The 5,636-nt window shown below is 35.1% G+C and overlaps 1 long non-coding RNA gene across 1 annotated transcript in view; it reads left to right on the plus strand.

Moving 5' to 3' along the window:
* The window catches only part of LOC110263210, a 23,943-nt gene continuing 22,612 nt past the window's right edge, over positions 4,306-5,636 (plus strand). The window contains exon 1 of the long non-coding RNA XR_002348416.1: positions 4,306-4,663. This is a non-coding gene — a long non-coding RNA (uncharacterized LOC110263210). The remainder of the gene's footprint in view (positions 4,664-5,636) is intronic.

Genomic DNA, 5,636 nt, shown 5'->3' on the forward strand with positions numbered 1-5,636 from the left:
GAAGGCCACAACGGACTCAACTGTGAAGGTAGACAGCAATAGGCTCAACAAGGACGACGACGGAAGTTGTGACAGTAACGGAAACTGGGATGTTTTATATGAAAAAACTGAGAAGAAGAAGACTTGAGAGTGAGGTTTTGAATCACTGAATCTGTATTCTCTGATGTAAGAGAGGCAAATCTTATCCCTAAAATGTGTTTATATATATATACACTTCTGAGCGGATACACCCTAAACCCGACTTTGCCTCCGTTCCAGTCGAACACTGTCATGAACAAAATTCATCCCGTCTCGAGTTGGGTTATTACCCGTCTCCGGTCGAATAAGGGTGGATCAGGTACCCGCAAGTTCGAATACTCCTACCAATCTTATGTATTATGAAAAATTTTAGTAAAAATTCACTGATTGGTTGTTCTGATAGACTTCTTACTAATGTTATCTTTAGAAGGAAGTGATTCTTGTTTAAAAGCGTGGTTAAAGTAAAATTCTTTGTAAAATTGATAGTTTAAAAATTTTTTTACTCGTCAAAACCATTCGGAAGTGAATTACACTAAATATGGGGATTTAATTACCAAAATCGTAGAGGTCCTCTAATAGAATTGGATTGCTCAAATTATTTTGATCCAACGGATAAGTAATGTTGCCACTATTTGATGACCAAAAAGACAATTTACTATCGTTAGAGTTTTGTTGTGTGAGTCTAATCATGATCTGAATTAGATATTATTATTAGACAGAATTTATTGAGATAAGCCTCAATGTAGTCCCTGAAGTTGCACTCGAGCCTCATAGTAGTCCCTGAACTTAAAAGTTCCTCAGAGTCATCCCCGAACTTACACTCCGGGACTCAAAGTGGTCCTTCCGGCAATTTCAGCATACGTGGCACAACCGGAAAGCTTAGCTGGCAGCGTTGGTGACACGTGGGACTCACAACGGCTAGCTGATATGGCAGAGTAAACTCTTCCGACTCAATTTGGTCCCTCAGGTGAAGTTAAAACCCTAATCCCCTTTTTTGAAGGCCACATTGTTCACTCTGCTATCTCCTCATCGGTGCTGTGTTCTTCTGTTCTCCCTCTCTAAAATCCGAAGGTTATGGCTAGCACGAGCAATGCAGCTGGGAGCTGAACAACCCACAATCGTTTGGAAGCATCATGAGGAGAATGAACAGAAACAAAGAAGCTCATTTGCCAGAATGGTGTGCCTGCGGGTCGAGACCGGTACTGCGGTAGTCAGGGACGGATTCTAATCTAGGGAGACCGTTCCTGGGTTGCCCGAACTACAATATAAGTATTATTGTTGTTGATTGCTGTATTTATGGATATAAATTTTGCTGATTGAATTTTCTTTGATGTGCAGACTGTGGGTAAGAAATGGTGTGGATTGTTTATGTGGGTTGATAAAGTTTTGGAAGATGCCATGCCATGTGATGATAGAACAAGACATTCAGTTGATGATGAAGAATGAAAGATGAAGATGGCTTGGAAAAATTTGGTAAATTAGAAGCTGAAATTAGGGTTTTAAAAATGGGAGAATTTTGATGTTTGTGTTCATGCTGCTGATTGTAATTGGTGTTCTTGTATTAAAGCTGGATAGACAGCAGAGTCAACTGTATCTAGCAAAAAACAAATGACATGCATGTTATATGCATTCCTTGTTCATGTACTTGTTCCTATCCTTTTGTTTGAAAGAAATGAAAATTAAAGTGTTTGATTATATGCATACTTTTGTTCCTGGACTTCTTTTCAATGAAATAGAAATGGACAGGATTTGAACTACTCTTAAGTTTGTAACAGAGGATAAGATATAAACAAAAGGTTGAGAAAACTCAATTCAATAAAGTCATAATTCATAATTCATATTGGTAATGTTTGACTCAAAAAAGACATAATATAGAGCCAAAACACTAAGTATATCAAAGTTGTTGACATATTGACCTGATAAAATTCAAATTCTAAAATCCCCAACACTGGGACAATGTTTTAGGCATTGTAAACAACATCAGCAAAATAGATATATATAAAAAAAAAAACAGCCTGTTTTTCCTAAACATAATCATCCTAATCTTCATTTTTTGTGTCTGGGTGCCTTGAATCCAGGGTTGGACACAAACTTCATGAAATTTGCAAGCCTTGTAGCAATTTCCTGTGTTGCACCTTGCATAGGGCCACTTGTTCAAATACTCCCAGGCTTCCTTATTAACCCTTTCAATCTTTTTGATGATATCAAGGAAGCCATCTTGGCTAGTACACCTTGCACAATCCCAAAGTAGCCCTCTAAGCTGGAGATCTTTCCATTACTTATTGAAGTTCTTCCACAGATGCCAAACACAGAATCTGTGATGGACATTTGGAAAAACCTCCTTAACTGCATTTATAAGGCCCTGTTTCAGATACCAAAGAAGGGGTCAGATAGTTGTTTTCGGGCAGCAAAACTGTCCCTACAGTTATATAAGTGACATCAAAATAGTCCCTAGACTTGTTCAAGTGACATCAAACTAGTCCCTAGACTTATGTAAGTGACATCAAACTAGTCCCTACACAGCACTGTTACAGAACATTATGCAGAACGGGATAAATGAGTAACAATAGATTGACAGAATATTATGCAGCATATAATCAGTCCAGGATTAATTCTGCATATATAGACAGCAGCCCAGTGTATTAACATCATATAATCAATCCAGGATTAATTCAGCATATATAATCAGCAATATGTGCCTTAAATTAAACTGGCAAATAAATCACAATGACAGACACCAAACTTCACTCTCCGTGTAGTTTCCCACAAAACTCAAGACCAAGACCCTTTTTTTTTTCTTTTGCAACTGAGGGAAATATATATATACAACTACAACTTACTACCAACAAAAAAAGGCACACAGAAATAAAGAAAATCTGTCAAATTTGGAGCTAAAGTAATCACTAACTAGAGAGGTTAAAAAATAATAAAATAATATACAACATTGAAGGTGGAGATGAAACAAGAAAAACCATCTAGAAATAGTAATGGTAAATAGTAGTTAATGAAAGCTCATTAAATGGCATCTGTTATCTTTTTCATATCATAGCATTTATTCAGTCCTAATCTTCTTCTACCATTTTCATCATCAGTCTCACTCTCTTCTTTTCATTACTTGACAGTTGGCAACAAAAGAACCACTCCCTTGCTTTTCTACTTCTCCTTCTCCCTCTAATATTTCACTGTGCTATATTATCACTATATTCAAATTAACAATATAAGTTAAGTCTTCTATTATTTTGTGGTTTTTTTTTTTCAAAATTTTTATTAGAAAAGGTTATTGTGGACCGGGGTATTGAATAGAGTGCCTAACTTTGTTAGTTGTTAACTGTTAAATTATATGATATTTCACCTTTATTTTGATCATGTTGCTAATGATTTGTGTCATGTGAACATAAGAAAGTGTGAAATCAAGAACATTATTTTGGTGTAACTAAGGATAGCAGTTCTCTAGACACTAACTTCAATCTTGGTGGATCAAACCATTCAAATTTACATACCCTTTCCCACAACTAATCCACTAGTCCAGACCAAATTCATCAAACAATTTGACTATTCCAATAGCTAAGTTAACTTCATTAGCAATTGCAAAACTTATTACTTTATATTACTCTAACTTATGTATGCAAGAATCCTTTATGATCATACACTCAAATTAACTAAACAGCATTACATATTACATTCAGTTTAACTAAACCAACCCAATACAAAGAAAGGCAATTAGGTAAATCAGTCAAATTCAGAATCCATTATCAGAGTTACAAAAAATTTCAACTCCCAAAAGATCTTTACTTCTACTGTGATCATGCAAACTCTGTTTAACAAATTCATTGATCAGAGTCATTGTCCTGAAACACATTAACATTTTGGAAACTCCTCCACTAAGAGCAGTAAATCCTAACACATAAAGAACACGTTTTCATATCATCAAAACACAAGAAATACTCCTACTCTATAATTTTCTTGGCCAAACCACTACGAAAGCCAGTAGTGATCAAACCCTAGCACAGAGAACAGAACAGAGGCGTTCATACCCACCAATTACAATCGAAAAAAATGGCCTGAACTTTTGTGAATATTAGATTAACAACAATATCAAAAAACAGAGGAACCACATTTTTTTTTCATTTTTGGCTTACCTCTTTCAGAGAAACCAGGCTTTCCATGATTTTTTTTTCATTTTTGGCAAACGAGCTTCTCTATTTCTGTTCATTCTCCTCATGATGCTTCCAAACGATCTGGATTGTTCGAGCTCCCAGCTGCATTGCTCGTGCTAGCCATAACCTTCGGGCTTCAGAGAGGGAGAACAGAAGAACACAGCTCCGATGAGGAGACAGCAGAGTGAACAATGTGGCCTTCAAAAAAGGGGATTAGGGTTTTAACTTCACCTGAGGGACCAAATTGAGTCGGAAGAGTTTACTCTGCCACATCAGCTAGCCGTTGTGAGTCCCACGTGTCACCAACACTGCCAGCTAAGCTTTCCGGTTGCGCCACGTGTGCTGAAATTGCCGGAAGGACCACTTTGAGTCCCGGAGTGCAAGTTCGGAGATGACTCTGAGGAACTTTTAAGTTCAGGGACTACTATGAGGCTCGAGTGCAACTTCAGGGACTACATTGAGACTTATCTCAGAATTTATTAGGTTCTGTTTAGTGTTGTTCTCATATCCTATTATATTTTTCTTTTTCCTTTTTGTTAATTGTCAATCAAAAAATTTTTGAATTTGTAATATTTNTTACTCCGTCTATTTTAAAATAATTTAATAGAAAAGGTACATAATAAGAAAATAAAAAATGAAGATGTTTAAAATTCTACAGCTAGACAAAATTATTCTTAAATGAAATCATATAGAATTAATGATTATTTTACTATTAAAATTAAACTAAAAGTAGTATCGTTAGAAAACTAGTACATTAATTCATCATTTCATTTACTAAAATATTTAAAATTTATTAAACATTATTTATTTATCTTATTTAATAAGTTAAACACAATATGTACAAAAAATGAAAAGCCAAGAAATGCTCGTACTATAAGCACGACGCGTGGAAAGAAATGTAGAGAGTTGTGATAGCATAAGCATTACGTCTGAATTGATGTCATGCTTAGCAACGACATCATTTGCAGAATCCGCCCGTACACTTCGCATCCTTCTAGATAAGATAACATCAAATGCCTCCCGCCCCACCCTCACCCTCAAATTTAATTCTATTCCATATTTGTATTCCACTGTTTTTTTTTTTTATATTTTGTTTAATTCGTTTAATCTATGTCACTTTTAAATTTAGTATCATTATAAATAAATATAATTTGTGTATATATAAATTAGGTTAGTTATGACTTTTTATTTTTCTTTCTATTGCTTTTCAGCTCAATCCTTCTAGCTAGTCCTCTTACCCAACATTTCCATACACACGCATTTCTGATTTTTTTTTTTATTCCAATTATATATCCTATCCTATCAACCATTAAAAGAGTCACATCAATAAAGGAAAGAAAAAAAAAATTAGAAAAGTATGTCAAATAATTAAATACACATTTCAATAATGAATCAGAATAGAAAAGTCCTTCACTGAAATTCAAGCACTATCTCGCACCAAAAGCATCCTATCATGGGTAT

Source organism: Arachis ipaensis, chromosome B06 (assembly GCF_000816755.2).
Source record: "Arachis ipaensis cultivar K30076 chromosome B06, Araip1.1, whole genome shotgun sequence".
Taxonomy (NCBI): domain Eukaryota; kingdom Viridiplantae; phylum Streptophyta; class Magnoliopsida; order Fabales; family Fabaceae; genus Arachis; species Arachis ipaensis.